At 37.9% G+C, this 18,048-nt stretch overlaps 1 protein-coding gene across 5 annotated transcripts in view; it reads right to left on the bottom strand.

Annotated features, from left to right (window-relative positions):
- Positions 1–14,194, bottom strand: part of Pdfr (Pigment-dispersing factor receptor) — a 61,903-nt gene extending 47,709 nt beyond the window's left edge. Inside the window, exons 1-3 of one of the 5 annotated variants that reach the window (XM_070207348.1) lie at positions 14,056–14,194; positions 6,435–7,158; positions 6,071–6,257 (exon numbers count right to left, since the gene is read on the bottom strand). The gene's annotated coding sequence lies outside the window, so the exon portion shown is untranslated. Of the gene's footprint in view, positions 1–6,070; positions 6,258–6,434; positions 7,159–14,055 lie in introns of those variants that run through there. The other 4 variants (XM_032432870.2, XM_032432879.2, XM_070207352.1 and 1 more) reach the window with 4 other exon arrangements.
- Between the last annotated feature and the right edge of the window lie 3,854 nt (positions 14,195–18,048).

The raw sequence follows: 18,048 nt of genomic DNA, 5'->3' as shown, positions 1-18,048 counted from the left end.
CATTGCAATTAAATGAAAGAGTGTAATTTTTTTCCAACTTTCCTAATTGTCCCTGAACAATTCCTGAAATAATATATTACAGACTCTGCAACAAATCGAATTCAGATGTAACTATTCAATTGGATTGGCATTGAAAGGCCGCGCGCATTATTAATTGATAATGAACATTATTTCTTGTCTGGCGGCGATTTCCAATTGAAGACACATATTAATAATTTTTCATTGACCGGAAAAATGAAAAATAATAAAAAGCAACAACAGGCGGCAAAAGATCGTAAATGTGAAACTGAAATGTAAGCTGATTACACTTGATGCGAAATGATTCATTCTAATTGAAATTGAATGAAAAGCGATACAGAACCAATTAGGAGCGCACAATATGCGTGTGTGTGTGTGTGTGTGGAAGTTTATTTCACGTTTTTTAGTTTAACAAGAACTTGAACAAAGAAATCAAAATTAAATCAAAGCGATTAACATATTTCGTTTGCTTGTTCCCAGAAATTATCCATCCCCATTCAAAAGAAGTTTTTGCATTTGATTTTGATTTTTAAAATATCTCGAGTAAAAATTTATAAATTATTTGAGCGAAATCTAGCCAACATCGAATTACTTTATCATTCCATAGAAAGAATCGCTGTGAAACTAAGTTTGACAAGTCTTATACTTTTTCTAGATTTCTTCAACAATCGCAGTCTAACAATTCTCCTCACATATCAAAATATGTTCTTTTATGCACAAATTGTATTTCCTATCGAGACGTTTAAAAACAAACTCAACCCAGACGAATATTGCAAGACTTTCCACATATAATCAAATATCTCAAATCTGTGACAGCGTAGAAGGTGCCGAAAATTGAGAGAACCCCGCCTAATCGGATCAGGCTTCAACAATCGAGCATATCTTTATCAAAGTCAGCAAAGACAAGGTACATAGATACAAAATTGCACAATCTATATTATTGCTATAATTTTGACATGGAGTTTGACATGGATGTTGACATGGGGCCGCGTTCAATTGAATTTGAAAATTCACCTGTGTTAATACACACACACACACACATATAAAAACACTTTCCAGAGCCTCAAATGAATGCTGTTGACTGAAAGTTGCATTCCCCTTGAAAATTCGTGTATTGTTTTCTAGGATTTCCCGCCGTGACGTTCTCCGCATCCGTTTCTAGTTTTCATTATGCATCTATGCGATGCGTGTTTCAATGGGCATGCCCCTCCACGCAATCCCATCCATTGTTCGCGTAACCAACAACTAATTGAGCACAAACAACGTCCACACATCCAGGTTTCTGCCATACAAGATGTTGCCCGTCATCATGGAAGTCAACAAAGTAATATGCACTCGCATGATTTTCCAATTTAAAAAAAAATGAGGCTTGCTAAAAATTCTTACTGTCAACCCCTTTTCATTATCCATTTTATTGCTGTAGCGCAATTTGTTAGGAAGAACACTTAAATAAACTAAAATACAAATAAGAACTAATAATATCTGCTGTAGTTGAACCGGCGACTTCTCACTTAGAGCGTGCGTTTGACTCTAAATGAGGCTACACTTAAAATTTCTTATGCTAGAGTTGAACCAGCGACTTCTTGCTTAGTGCTCACTTTTAACTCAAGGGTGGACTGCAATTAAAGTTTCTTACGCTGGAGTTGAACCAGCGACTTCTTGCTTAGTGCTCACTTTTGACTCAAGGGTGGACTGCAATTACAGTTTCTTACGCTGTAGTTGAACCAGCGACTTCTTGCTTAATGCTCACTTTTGACTCAAGGGTGGACTGCAATTAAAGTTTCTTACGCTGGAGTTGAACCAGCGACTTCTTGCTTAGTGCTCACTTTTGACTCAAGGGTGGACTGCAATTACAGTTTCTTACGCTGTAGTTGAACCAGCGACTTCTTGCTTAATGCTCACTTTTGACTCAAGGGTGGACTGCAATTAAAGTTTCTTACGCTGGAGTTGAACCAGCGACTTCTTGCTTAGTGCTCACTTTTGACTCAAGGGTGGACTGCAATTACAGTTTCTTACGCTGTAGTTGAACCAGCGACTTCTTGCTTAATGCTCACTTTTGACTCAAGGGTGGACTGCAATTAAAGTTTCTTACGCTGTAGTTGAACCAGCGACTTCTTGCTTAGTGCTTACTTTTGACTTGAAAGGCAACTGCAGTCCAAATTTCTTAAGCTGCAGTTGAACCGGCGACTTCTCGTTTAGTGCTCGCTTTTGCCTTAAAGTGAAACTTCAGTTAAAGTTTCTTACGCTGGAGTTGAACCGGCAACTTCTCGCTTACTGCTCACTCTTGACTCGAGCGACAACTTCAGTCGAAATATTTTACTTTGAGCTGTTCCTTAGTCAATCTATCAGTTTTTTTTGTTGTATATGTCGGGCAATATCTTTACACATTACGCATACGACGCATCTGCCTCAAAAATCAACCACAAATTATTTTGCACTATTTAACATTATTATACAAGAGCCCATTAGAAATTTGGTTTCGAAAATCTGTTGCACATTAAATTGAAGCTAAATAAACATACGTATATTTTCCTGATCAGGCTGACGCTCAAAGTTGATAATTGTCTGTTGTTATTTGTGGCTTGGTTTTAAAGTTTTAATACCCACGGAAAGTGGTCTCAAAGGGCATATTGTTTTTGTGCAAATGTATGCAATATATAATCTTGATCTGATTGAAGAGCTGAGCTGTTCGTACGTTCATATGTCTGAGACTTGTTTTACTTTCAAAGCATCGATAACTTTTCAGATCTGACAATCCCCAATTCGGCTTGTATGCGGCTACCGTCTCCGTCCAGGACTTTGTAGGCCAGATCGGACTCTAAGTGCCGACGTTAATTGGGACTGCATTTACTAGAGATTAGGGGCTAAGGTAAGAGAGGCAGTGCTGGGCGCTGGGCTAGGGTATCTCCAAGTCGGGCACTCTCGAATAGAGCACTTTTCATTTTACATTTTTTTTATTTTGATTTGATTTTGTTTGTTGGTAACTTGTAGAAATTGCTGCTGTGTGAAATATGCTTAAGTCAAGCCAAACTGCAAACAAGCACACACACACTCACACACGCACACACTCACACACGTACACACGCACACACACGCACACACACACACGCACATACACACCCACACACACGCACATACACAGCTAAGACAGCGACAATAAACAGCAAAAACCCAATGTTAACCACAGCTGTGGCATTCTTTTTATGGCAAGCACTTAAAAAACTCATGTGTGTGTGTGTGTGTGTGTGTGTGTGTGTGTGTGTGGGTATGAGGAAGCGCAAAAAGCGTGTGGCAGCATATGCAAAAAGATTTTTCGTCAACGCAAAAAGACTCCACTGGACTGCGTATCGCACTCGCCAGGGCGCATTTTCTGCTCATTGCTTGTGTTAATAAAACACACGCACACACGCACACCTTGACTCCGGCGTGTGTGTGTCTGTGTGTGGTTGTGTCTGGCCAAAAAGCCAACCGGAAGTGTCTCAATTTGATTACACGCTCGTCCTGCGGCGGCCGCAAAACTTGCAACTTGCCCGCCCGATAACGAGGCACGCGCTGGCCAGCACACACACACACACGCACACGCACACACACACACACGCGCACACACATGCATATTGTGCGAGAGGGGCGTGGCTAGCTTTGGGGCGTTAGAGAAAGCTGCGCTTCGAACTGAAAATTTGCACACGCTCGCTTTAAGTCGCCGCTGTGCCACAAAAGCACTTCACCGTCGCCACTTGCCTCACATTGCAGCAATGCTAACGAGCTGCACACACACACACCAACACACACACACACACACACACATAGGCAAACACAGACACAAGACAAGCAAATGACATCTTTTGCCTTCAGTTTCGCACATGTTAAAACTTTTGTCAACACGAAGTTTGTCTTGCGTCCAGTGTCAAGACGCGGCCCGCTTCCTGCGCCCACCTGACCTCACCCCCCCCCCCCCCCGGTCCCTTGCCTACAGCCCCCTCAGGCCAACTGCAGCAAGCATAAGGCCTAACAACATTTTTGCTGCATTCTGTGCGCCCGACCAAGGCACAAATTTTTTTGGTGGGCGCCACCAAAAAGAAAATATATAAAGCAAAAAAAAAAAAAAAAAAAAAACGGGAAATTGAACAAATGCAGCCGCAAAAAATTCCTTTTGGCCAAATGTTTACACAAGCTGAGCGGGCAGTGGGCAGTGGGCGGTGGGCGCGGCTGCTGGACATGGACATAGCATATTAAAAAAATATATGAAATTGCTTGCAAAAATTACAAGATGTAAATATTTGTAATGTTGCGCATACGCCAAGCTGGACAGCGGCAGTAAATAAAACAGGCAGCTCGCATGGTCAAAAAGCAAGAGAGGTAGAGAGCGAGAGAGAGAGAGAGAGAGAGAGAAGGAGAGGGCAAGCGAGAGAGAGAGCGAGACGCGCTGAGTAATGGAAAAATTCAAAATGAAATTTATAAATTTATTTGAATGCCAAAACCAAGAGGCTGCTTGGGCAAATGGGGGAGGGCAGGGCGGGGCGGGGCTGGGCGGGCGGTAGGGGCACTCGAGTATACACTTGCTCGCCCAGTTTGCTTAGACAGCAATTGAATGCAAATATTTGAAAGCCGGCCGCACGGCCAGTTCAATGTGACCAAGATCAGCGAAATCGCACAATTTTCAGCTGATTAATGAGCTCATAAAAAACAGCATTGTGCTGAAGTGCGGCAACAGTGCTTCGAGCACACAGCGCAGTTTGGCAACAGCGTCAATTTATTGCCGCAAATTGAGTTGTGGCAACAATGCCCGAAACTGCAACCTAAAATTGAAGTTTGGCAACATGGCAATGCATCAATAAACATTCACATAAACATTTAGAGCAAGAGCTAAATGCATGTTTAAAAAGAACACAGGAAGTGTGGCAACAAGGCAAACAATTTGTAAACATTTTTCACTGCAAGAAATCAAATAAATATTGGCCTAATATTCATAAAGATGCAAGACTTGCTAATTATTTACAGTCAGCAATTAATATTAGCCAATTTTTGAGCTGAAATGCGACAACAGCGCCTTAAACTGTTTATTTTAATGTATTTTTAGCCTTTTTCATGATATCAGTGTCAACACGTATCAAACTTTACCTAACTGCAGTCTAAATGGAATGCTTTGAACTCAACTGCAAAAGCTCAGAATTCAGTGAGACTTCGATTGAATTATTTGCATATATGTCATTCAATTATTTGCCAAATTTTATTCAAACATTTGCCATCAGCAAATCACACTTGAGTTTAGTTACAAATTAAGCTTTATTAATGAAGTATTTTTACTCTGCTAATGGTTTACTTGTGCTTAATTTATGAAATTGATTAGGCTTTCAAGTCTTTTATTGATTAACTTAGGTAAACATTCAAATTTGAGTCTAGAAAAACAATAATTTTTGCTGCGAATTTCCATAAGCCCCCAAATTTCATCTGCTTCTTCGTGGTTTAACATGCACTAAACTAACAAAAATTAAGTTTGGCAACAAGGCAACAAGAACTTCTCGTCAATGAAAGCTACATTTCTTAAAAAACAGAAAGTTCTTAATCTTCTTCTTCATGTTAAAAAAAAAAAAAAACAATACATTTTTTTCTTTGACATCTACACATTTTCAAATGCACTTTTCTTGCCAAAATGAACTTTGGCAACAAGGCAATACGAATATTACATCATTTCTTAATATGAACAATTTTCTTCTTTACATCTTCTTCTTCTTCTTCTTCTTCATGTTTTAAAAGAACAATATTCTGTTTCTTTACATTTTCACATGCACTTTTCGGACTAAAATGAATTTTGGCAACAAGGCAACATGAATTTTTCATCAATGAAAGCTAGATTTCCTAAAAAAAGAACAGAACACGCACGCCTAATAAAAATTTAAAAAATTTCCAAAAAAAAAAAAAGAACAAAATGCTATATCAGCATATAAACATATAGTTTATTTATAGATCTGAAGAAATTGCAATATATATGTGTTGCCTTTCGGCTGCAAAACAGTATAAAGCGATTGATTTAAGTAGTCAATTAAGCACTCACCTGCCGTTATAGTTGTTCGCGTTTCAAAATTGGTATTTTATTTGATATTTTTTTTGGCCGTTTTCGAATTGCTCGCAAATGCTTTGGCGTTCTTCCGGGCTAAACGATGTTTATCTCTCGATTTGCATTTAACAAATATTAGCCATAACATTGCTTCAACATTTTTGGGGCAATCTTATTACGCGCACTTTATCAAAAAAAAAAAAAAAAAAAAAACTATATAAAAATAATATTAACAAACTTTTATAACGTTCAACCAGAGCACCAAGAAAAATAACAAAAAAAAATATATATATATATAATGTTTATTTCTTTTGAATTGGCAACGCGAGCGCGCAAAACTTTCAAAAAAATGTTTGTTAACCCTTGTGCTGTTTGGTGCTTTAGCTACTGCTGCTGCTGCTGCTGCTGCTGCTGCTGCTGCTGGCTTTACTGCTACTGCTGCTGCCGCATGCGAGACGCGCGCCACGAGTGCCGAAGCCGTTATGACAGAATCTTGCAAGCATCTGGCCAACTTATCCTTCTCGCCTTCTGCCCCAAACGACGCCGGCAGCGACGCTGGCGCTGGCAATGGGCAGCGGGCACACGAGCTTTCAGCGAAGCGTTCGTGTCGCTTCGTGCGTTCGGCCTGACGCTGCCTGTGTCCGTGTGCGCGCGTCTCTAAGTGTGTGTGTGTGTGTGTGTGTGTGTTTTTTGTGTGGGTGTGCGCTGAGTGCAATTGCAGGCGTTTAACTAGCGACCAAAGCGCCAGCTAAGCGGCGGCTCACTCGGCTCTACTGTCTGTGTGTGTGTGTGTGTGCGTGTGTGTGCGTGTGTCTGTGTGCGTGTGCCAAAACAAAACGCTGGCGGAATATAATTTTTACTGTTTGTGTATTGTTTTGTTTATTGTTGTTGCCCTTGCTGTTGCTGTGCGAGCTTCAAAATAAAACTGCAAACAAATTTCCGTTACCGGTGACACACATGCACGCACACACACACACACACACACACACACACACACACACAGTCACAGTCGCACACACCGTTACGCACCACACACCGAAAGATTTATCGAACAGGCAAATGGCAAAACGTCTACCAAAATTTAGCTGTAAATAAACAAAAGCCCAAAAAGATTACACGACTGCATTAATACCCTGTTTGGCGCATTAAAATCTATATACGTATATGTAGCTACCGTATGCGACAACATGGATACCCTGTTTTGTGCAACAGCTTTTGCTTACACGAACATAATATAAAAATTTAATGATGGCCGACTGCTTGACTACCCTGTAAGCGCATCACATTTTTTAATAGAAATTATACATCAATATTCAGAACTATTTATAAAGCTATATAAAGCTTTATTAGATCTTACGGACACGCACGCGTAGATACCCTGTAAATGCAATAAAACGCACAAGTCATGTGTATAGATCAACAAATTTAAGCTATATGATTTATAGAGAACGATTCTATGGCATGCATACACATGATTTGTACTACTGAGCTATGTGCATACCCTGTAATTTATTTATTTTAGTCAAAAATCTCAATTATCTTTAAATCACAGAGCTTGGCTTAATTCCCACATGATCCACCATTAAGGAGCTTTATATATACCCTATAAAATGTGTCTAAGCACACAAATCCAATAAAATACACCCATCCGTAAACTGTCGTGTAGCGAATGCCTTGGCATGTCGAATGATCGACATGTGTTTACGAGGCAATATATTATTTATTGACTTTTGTGTATATATTAAAGGAAGATCATAAATATTTTAGCTGCGAAACAAGTGTATGGGCCATGAAAATTGCTCATCATAAATTTCAATTAACTTCACTTAAAATAACAATACGTGGCTCAATTTTACAAAGGCAACCAATGTCTTTCATAAGCGATTTCCTTTGAAATAATTTCGAAACAAATTGTGCAGAAAGTGACGAGTGAATACCACCAAATCGAATACAATTGTTTTAAGCTTAAGCTTTAAGTTGACTTTTAAACAAAATAATTGCCAATTGCAATGAGCCTTGCTAAAATAGTTGCATTCATTTAAAAGCTTTTAAATTTAGGCAAATCCTTGAGCGTAATGCTTCAAAAGAATTCTTGTTGTTTGACATAATTCATACTGAATTTCAAGAGCTTTCAAGTAGCAGCTTTTCAAGTCCCTGCGCGAGCTTTCATATGCTTATGGATGGTGGTCATGCTTAATGTGAGCTTTTCGTGTTTCAGGAAAGCTTTAATTCAAAGTGCTTTAATGTAAGACTAAGTTGTCAGGCTTTTATCTTAAAGTGAACATCAATTTGCAATTTAAGCAAGTAAGCTCACAACTTTATTCTCAAAACTAAGTTGTTAGAATTTACTCTAAAATTCAATTAAGAATAATAAAGCTTTAAGCTGTATAGAAGCTTAATTTGATGTACATAGTATAATTAAGTTTGTTTAAAGTTGTCTGCCTTAAGAACATTTTTCGCTCGCGTTCACATAAAGCTCAAAAGTGATGTATTTGTGCTTTCTGAAAGCATTTGTAGGTCTTAAAGCTATTTTGAGCTGAATTTTTTAATTTGCATTTGTTTTAAGCGCTTTTTTCTTCATTTCGATTTTCTGCCGGCTCTCATGTCTTTTTTAAATTTAATTTACAGTTGGCATTAGAATTCTAGCCACATTCCCGTTGTTTTTGAGGCTAAATTTCACTCGAATAAAGGAATATCTTTGTATATATAGTAAAAAAAACCCATTTTTTTTTTTAGCCTGATACGCTTTGTTGGCGCATCCGTTTGCCTTTCTGTCCTGGGAATTTCACTTTTGCTTCTCAGACAGTCCAACTACCGGACAGCCAGACAATACGACACACCGCATTCGTGTCAAACACGACAAACTAAGCGATGCACCAGCCTGAATATATGTATATAAATATATATACATACATATATTTTTTTTGTGCAGCATACTTTGGGGCATTGGGGGCAAGGATGAGGCAGAGTCGGCGAAATGCACGAAAAGGGAGGACGAGAAGGAATCCAACGGAAAAGCTATCATTGGGACTATCATGGGGCCTAACAATAGGTAAATATGGCACGACTTGGCTCAGAGTCTGTCCAAGTATTTAGTGCCAGGCAAAGCTGCTAACTGTCCCTATGTGTGTGTGTGTGTGTGTATTGTAGACTATTGTTGTTGATTCAGCACGTGACTGGATACATTGTGAATGAAGCGAGGCGACGTGCTGAGTTTTGAACGTACCTAAGTCAATACATACATATATAAGGTAATATCGGTTCAAATGCATAGATAAAGACCTAGATATCGATACAGATATAGATATAGATATAGATATAGATATAGATATAGATATAGATATAGATATAGATATAGATATAGATATAGATATAGATATAGATATAGATATAGATATAGATATAGATATAGATATAGATATAGATATAGATATAGATATAGATATAGATATAGATATAGATATAGATATAGATATAGATATAGATATAGATATAGATATAGATATAGATATAGATATAGATATAGATATAGATATAGATATAGATATAGATATAGATATAGATATAAATATATATAGATATAGATATAGATATAGATATAGATATAGCTATAGATATAGATATAGATAAGATAGATTAGATATAGATATAGATATAGATATAGATATAGATATAGATAAGATATAGATATAGATATAGATATAGATATAGATATAGATATAGCTATAGATATAGATATAGAATAGTATAGATATAGATAGATATAGATATAGATATAGATATAGATATAGATATAGATATAGATATAGATATAGATGATAGATATAGATATAGATATAGATATAGATATAGATATAGATATAGATATAGATATGAAGATATAGATATAGATATAGATATAGATATAGATATAGATATAGATATAGATATAGTATAGATATAGATATAGATAATAGATATAGATATAGATATAGATATAGATATAGATATAGATATAGATATAGATATAGATATAGATATAGATATTAGATATAGAATAGATATAGATATAGATATAGATAAAGATATAGATATAGATATAGATATAGATATAGATATAGATATAGATATAGATATAGATATAGATATAGATATAGATATAGATATAGATATAGATATAGATATAGATATAGATATAGATATAGATATAGATATAGATATAGATATAGATATAGATATAGATATAGATATAGATATAGATATAGATATAGATATAGATATAGATATAGATATAGATATAGATATAGATATAGATATAGATATAGATATAGATATAGATATAGATATAGATATAGATATAGATATAGATATAGATATAGATATAGATATAGATATAGATATAGATATAGATATAGATATAGATATAGATATAGATATAGATATAGATATAGATATAGATATAGATATAGATATAGATATAGATATAGATATAGATATAGATATAGATATAGATATAGATATAGATATAGATATAGATATAGATATAGATATAGATATAGATATAGATATAGATATAGATATAGATATAGATATAGATATAGATATAGATATAGATATAGATATAGATATAGATATAGATATAGAATGCTAATATAGATTATAGATATAGATATAGATATAGATATAGATATAGATATAGATATAGATATAGTATAGATATATAGATATAGATATATATATCGATAGATATAGCTATGATAGATATAGATATAGATAGATAGATATAAGAATAGATATAGATAGCTATAGATATAGATATAGATATAGATATAGATATTAGATATAGATTATAGATATAGATATAGATATAGATATAGATATAGATATAGATATAGATATAGATATAGATATAGCTGTAGATAGACATACAGATAGAGATATAAACTTAAAGAATAAAAATTAGTCAATGTTTTTTTTTTTTTCCATTATATATATATGTATATATATATGGAAATCGGATCAGTTCGGCCTACTGAAAGATTCCTGTTCCTGAACAATCGGTCGGAAATTGCGCATTTGCATAAAATCATTTGCTGTCAAGCAGACTATTTAGTAGCCCAAAATAAAATATATCAATTTTTTTATTTTTTGTCAAGACAAACGATTTTTTTCCTAGAATCAAAAAGACGTAGGTAAAAAGCAGGTACACTGCACAAAATAGATGTATAATTATGCAGGCAAAGTGTGGACAACTAAATAAATTAGTTTATGTGTCGTTCTTTTGTAAACTTTTGTATTATAATTTACTCTCTTTTCACATATCTGCAAGCTTGAAATGCATCAAATCTTCGGCGTGCCGCAGATTTACTTTGAGCTCTTTTGAAGTTGGCCCCCTTTTCGCTCAGTGCATGGGATGTGCATGTAACATGTGACAAGCCCATCGAATTAGGCATGAATCCCTGTGTGTGTGTCTGTGTGTTGCATTAAAACACAAATAAATTTCTGTGCCTGCCAATGCGTGCGTGCGTGCATGGGTGCATGTGTGTGTCCCGGTGTGTGTGCGGGTGTGTGTGCGGGTGTGTGTGCGGGTGTGTGTGCGTGGCGTACTTCAATTTGCTGTCATGAGCATGAAAAGTGCTGCACGCCCCCACGTTCACGTTGGAGCCGACGACGACGTCAACGCCGCCAGAATTGGCCTAGTCACGTTTTGCGTGCTGCAACTGCCGATGCTCGCCCCCACTCCACACATCTACTCCTGCTGCTCCTGTTGTAGCCCACGCTCAAAAAAAAAAAAAAAATGCAGAAGGAGCCTCAACGACGTCAACGTCGACGTCGACGCGGCAAGCGCTGAGCTGCGCTTTGTTCATTTGCCAGCGAAGCCGGCCAAGCTCTCAACTGACCCATCAGGCGATGCACCGTGGTGCAAGATTCGTTTGCCCAAAACCAAAATCGAAAAGCCCAATTCTACAAGAAGCAGTGATTCGAAAGATTCGGGAAGAAACACTGACCCAGCGCCAGCTGTTGCCTTCTATATATATAAATGTATATTTTCTAAATATCGATAAATATCGATTTTGAGACAGTGGGAAGCTGCCAACTATGGGGGCTAGTCAACTGTATCTAGCTCTCAAAGTTGCCGAATCTATCTCATATAAATTCAATCCTTTTTTTGTTTGGAAACTAAAAATTGGAATTTATTTAGCCTGTGTACATCATTCGATAAACTACAATACAAGTTTGGTATATATAACTTTTATAGTTTTCTGTCCTGTCTTAAAATCGATATTTATCGATATTTTCGAAGGGAAGAAATATATACTCTTTGTCAAAAAAACTTTATGTACATATACATATGTGTATGTATACAAAATATATTCTATAATATATTCTGCCTGTTATACCCTCTTTACCCGTTTCCAGGGTATACAAAAATCGATTAATGCCACTTTTCAGCTGTGCTAGAATTGCGTGCACTCGACACACTGTGCGGCGGACTGCGTCGAGCGATACGCGAGCGAATGTAAATCATCTGTACGTTTGTTTGTTTGCTTTCATACCCTGCACTCAAGGGCTTAAACGGGTGAATATAAATATATCGCATTATGCAATCGTAGGGCAACTCGTCAACCAAGTACTGTGAAGCCTGTGCAAATAAAGTACACGGTACTTGAGGTACGCATCATATAAAAGTTGTTTGGTATTTTCCAGCGAAATGTTTCATTTGGAATGTTTTAAAGGAACTATATATATATATAGTTTTACAAGTATTTGCTTATAGAGACGTAAAACTGGAAGGGAATTGCACGATTTGTCTTATTTTTCTAAGTTAGGTTATGTTAAGTGAGGTTAGGTGCGTTTCGTTTAGGTTAGGTTAAGCTATTTCAGTGTTGGTAAAGTCAGAAAAATGCAAGCTCTAGAGCTTTCTTCTTCGTAAGCTCCAATCAAAGCGATGTTAGCTTTTTAACCAATGTGCAGTAACATACACACACATACAGGAAATACAGGTTAGTTAGAGCATCTGTTGGTCGAGTTGCAGCCATCGTTGGCTTGTTCTTTGTTTTCAATTAGAACTGAACAAATGAGAAACTGTTTTGTTGTCGCCTGGCTGTGTTTAATTATAGCCATTTTACCAGGCCAAGCCAGGTTGTTCGACCTTTACTCCCGGGGTCCGTAATGCGGTCAACTGTGGCTCCGTGCTGCTCCTATGCCCGCTGGCAGTTCACGCTCATAAATCAACTGCATTGGCTTAGTGTAAACTAACAGGCTTCCCTCACGTTGACGTTTCACACGATTTCCTAGAAAGAGACCAAGCGCGAACGGCACTAAAACTAGAAGTCATAACCTGCAGATGGCCTGACAGAGTGTTAGCCAGGGGACGGAGGGGCGAGTGAGATATATGGGCCATGATTAAAAGTTTGAGCCGTTCAGTTCTGAAGTGCTTAAGTTGACCCGATTTGCGCTTCTACTTTTATATAAATATTTATATTGTACAGTCTACAATCTGTGGATGCTCTGTTAGTAATGTTAACATTACTGTTAACTGTCTGTCGAAAGCACTTCTGTTATGTACTGTTAACTGTTTTTAACTGTACTGTTACATGCCTCTCAAATATACTTTTGTTATGCAGACACACAAATTATGTTAAAGGAAAACAAATTGAATTTTAAATGCTTACAGCTCGCAGAGAATGTGAACTTCCTTTACCCAACTGTTATGCCAACACGCTGTGACCAAGCGCTCAAGGTATGTAAACAATATTTAACAGAGCATGAACTATGTTAATGTCAAGCACATAAAAGCGCAATTTGTTAAGCAAGATCGTTAACATTTGTGACACTCTGTTAAGAAAATCCCCTTCTACAGTAGACGCTTTATGTTAATGAAAATCGTACGAGATAATCATAACAAAGGGCATCATTGAAATATTAACAGACTTTTAGACTTAAGTCAAGATCAGACAAGTAAATGCGTATACATATATTATATACATAAATGCACTTACATGACAAACTTTCTACAACTAAAGCACAGATTAGAATATATTTGATTGAATTCACTTTTTCGATTGTCATTCCGATAACGATAACGATTACGATTGGAATTGCTGCTCAATTTCAAGCGGCTTTGACTGACAACCGACGGCGGCCGACATTCAACTGGCAAAGTCAATCGAAATTAAACTTAGCAGAGAGCATTAGCATATTAGTGGAAGCTGCGTCGGAAATAGAAAACAAAAACAAACTGACTTTCCGAAGTTTAAATACCCTAATCACAGCATGACAGATGATTAGTTTGCATACAAACAGAAGGACATATCCGGATCGACTCGACTCTTGATGCTGTTCGAGAATATATACAATTCGTGGCGTCTACATTTGATGACAAAGGTCTAATACCCTCTGATAGGGTATTAAAGACAACGCGGAATGCATAATGTGATAATGGCAAGGGCAGCGGCAATGACAGTTTTAAATGACAACAACAACAAGTGAATATATACTGACAGGGTGTGCCCGACTAGCAGATACCCTCATAATAGAATGCAACGCCAAAAAATTGTAAGCTAAAAGAACGCAAACACATATATCAAATTTAAGCACCTAGTTCGAATAGTGTTGGAAATCGCCGCGTATTGACTAAAACGAGCTGATCTGGAATTTATATCGTTTTGAACTGGAATCTCTAGAATATATCGACGACGAATGATAAGCTCGGAAATACGCGAATTTGAGCATTTGCCTCAAACAGTGTTGGAAAGTGCAGCGACCAAGTCGACTAGATCTGGAATCTATATTGCTCGGATCTAGAATCTATGGAATATATCGAGAAATGATATGACAAGCTGGGAAATACGCGAAGACATATAAACAAATTTAAGCATTTAGTTCAAACAGTGTTGGAAATCCCCGTGCAGCAACTAAATCAATCTGATTCGTAATCTACATCGTGTCGATCTGACGATCCATGCAATTTGTGTACTCACAGAGGCTTGCTTCTGTCTGTCATAAACACTCACGCAAAATATGTATACCCTCTCTTTGCGCATTTGCCATGGGCTCAGAGAGTATTTAAATCAAAACAACAGCAACAACAACATTAGGAATGTTATTGATATTCGCACTTGAGCAACAAACGCAATAATTCATAGAGAGCGAACGAATAGGAAGATCAGCAGCAACAACAATTAGAAGAGCGACGTCTATTGCGCTTTCCAACACTGCTGCACGCTACGGCAAAGAAACAAGGGTGCTAGGCGCCCGCCCTTGCTCTCGTCGCAATCCCTCTCTCTCTCTCTCACTGTCTTCCCCCAATGCCTCCCCCCATCGACTGACACCCGCTGCCAGCTTAAATTATGGCAAATGAGAAATGCGAGCTAGCAAAAATTAAATAAGTAGCACAACAAAAACAAAACCGCAAAATGCGCTGCAATTGCAGCAGCAGCAGCAACCTGCGCCGACGTCGACGTCGACGTCGCGGTCGGCATCATCTTTGGCGCAACTGTTGCGAAGTCGATGTGAAATCTGAGCGAATCTTAATCATGCCCTCTTCGCAATGTGAAGACGGGCATGTTGGCTCTTGCGAAATGTTCGTCCTTCGTATTCGAGGCTGGGGGGGAAGGATGCAGTTTCGGGTACTTGGAATATCTGGATACTCTTTTATTATCAAGCCAACCAGGAGGCAGACAAATCGCAAAAGTTCATTACTCAACACAACTGAAGATCAAAATAATTGTGAACAGAGTATTGCGCAGTCGGCTAGAAAACTCTTATTGTTTTGTTGTTGTTTTTTGCAGTGGTCGTTGGAGATGGGCACGTGTCGCTGTCATTTGATACCTGCGAAGGTGTAAAAGCTTAAAGTTCTCCAAGTTATCTACGCACTCAGAAAATTAAACAACTACCTTTAAATTCCTTAACTATACCAATATTCATATTAATTAAATTTAATTGAGCGTTGGGGGAAGATAGCAGACATGTTATAATTATATTCATTAAACATATACGAATATGTATATATTGGATTTAAGCACAGCCGTTTATCTGGCAACTAGAGACAGTTAATGTTGTGTGTGGGTTATCTGTGCGTGCCTCTCTATGCGATTCTCATGTACTTAAACTAAATAATTGCTAGCATGCTGTTGCTTCTCTCTATCCCTATACCTATCTCTCTCTCGCTATCTTTCGCTCCCTTTGCTTATTTGCCAAGCCATTGCGATCTGCATATTAAGTTTATTATCAAGATCACACAGTTTTATCATATAACTCTATACGAATTCAATTCCAAGCGATTTGCATCAAACTCAGGGTATAAACTATAATATAATAATAATAAACTTACTTTCTCGTTTTACGGTAAGCTGTCAAAGGTGCTTCAGGCGTATTCAAATAACTTTTCCTTTAATGAATTTATTCTGTGCCTACAATCAGAAGAGTTGTTTGTGCTTTTTAGATACTCCATATGCACGTCCTCCATGTTCATTTTATCTTTATATTTATTGCTTTTTCCAGTTTATTTACCTTTTGTGTAAATAGCTGATTCTCTGTTAATGCTTGCTTTAAAGCGCATAATCGGGCTAGTTGTGACTACTATTTTTTTTTTGCATTCACAGGGTATCTTTGAGCCGTTCATCTTCTCGCTTTGGCTGCATTTTAAGCAAGCACTTTGTATTTATTTACACTTTGCTGAATGCTGTTTCTAAATTGCAAGTGCCAGCTAACGTAGCTAGCTCCACCCGTGGGCCACTCCCCTCTCCCACACACACACACATGCACACACTAACACACAAACACACACACACTTAAACTGATCGGCGTTTGTACATTTTTAGCACGCACTGTGATTAAGGTGCACTTTCTTTCAATTGCTTCGTCCTGCGTCGCCTTTGAAACATTTCCACGCCATCCCCCCCCCACCCCCTTCCCCCCTGCTCTATAGCCCCCACACACCCTTTTGGCCGGCAAATTGCATCTGCATTTACAGACTTCCGCCTTGAGAAGCTGCATCTGCACTGCCCACCTGCCCGCATTGGTGCTTGTTTTCGTTTTTCCCAGAACTCTTACATCTCTTTGGCATCCTGCTGCTGCATCTATTTGCATACCCTGTATCCTTAGAATATAGTTGAAAAGGGTATATTGCTTGTGTGCGAATTTATGTAACAGCACGACAAACTGAGTCGATCCAGAATGGAAGAACACTCGAATGCATGCAAGGTTTGTTTACAGGATATATTCTAGTCGTGCACTCCAGCCCAGACTTATATTCATGCTGTCTTCATGCCAGCTGTTGCTTTGTTCGTTGACCAACAAAAAAAAAAAAAAAAAAAGAGGAAAAAAGAAGGTAACTTAGTTGCGCAAATGAACCGTTAAATTGGGTAAGAGCTGCGCCGGGGCGTGGCATTGGGCGGCGGGCGGCTGAGTGGGAGCAGCTGCAGCACAATTACCCAACTGGTCGACCAGTCGTCCGGTCGATTGGTTGACTGGCAGCCGACCATGGGATTGCGCTCAACCCGAGTCGCCGAATTAACATTGGATTCAAAGTGCGAGGCGTTGAAGGATGCGAAAGGAATTCAGCTAAAAGAACAAGCTGAAGTGCTGCGCAAAAAGGAAATGACACTGAAATGGAACAGTGCCGACTGCCAGATACCCTGTGCCCGGCTACAGCTGTTCGCGGACGATAGAGCAGCCAATATCGATGTCTGCCACAGTCAAACAGGTTGAGTTGGCATTTGGTAAATTGACTTATCATGCTCTTCCCCTCAGCTTTTTTTTTTTACAGTGTTATTGGCCACGCCCATTGCCACTTCTAACGTTGCCTTAGAGTCGTCCAGCCAACAACAAGCAGACTGTTTGAAACTGACTAAATCGATCTGATACACTTAACAGGGTATTGTGCAGTCGGTTGTACCCGTAAAGTTGCAGTCATCTAAAAAGTAAAATATTCTACTACAAGACAATCTGCATATCAAAGTTCGTGTTACTAGCTCTTATGATCTTCGAGT

The sequence above is a fragment of the Drosophila virilis genome, chromosome X (assembly GCF_030788295.1).
Source record: "Drosophila virilis strain 15010-1051.87 chromosome X, Dvir_AGI_RSII-ME, whole genome shotgun sequence".
NCBI lineage: Eukaryota > Metazoa > Arthropoda > Insecta > Diptera > Drosophilidae > Drosophila > Drosophila virilis.
The sequence above is the reverse complement of the archived record's forward strand: the minus strand, read 5'-3'. Positions and strand labels throughout refer to the sequence as shown.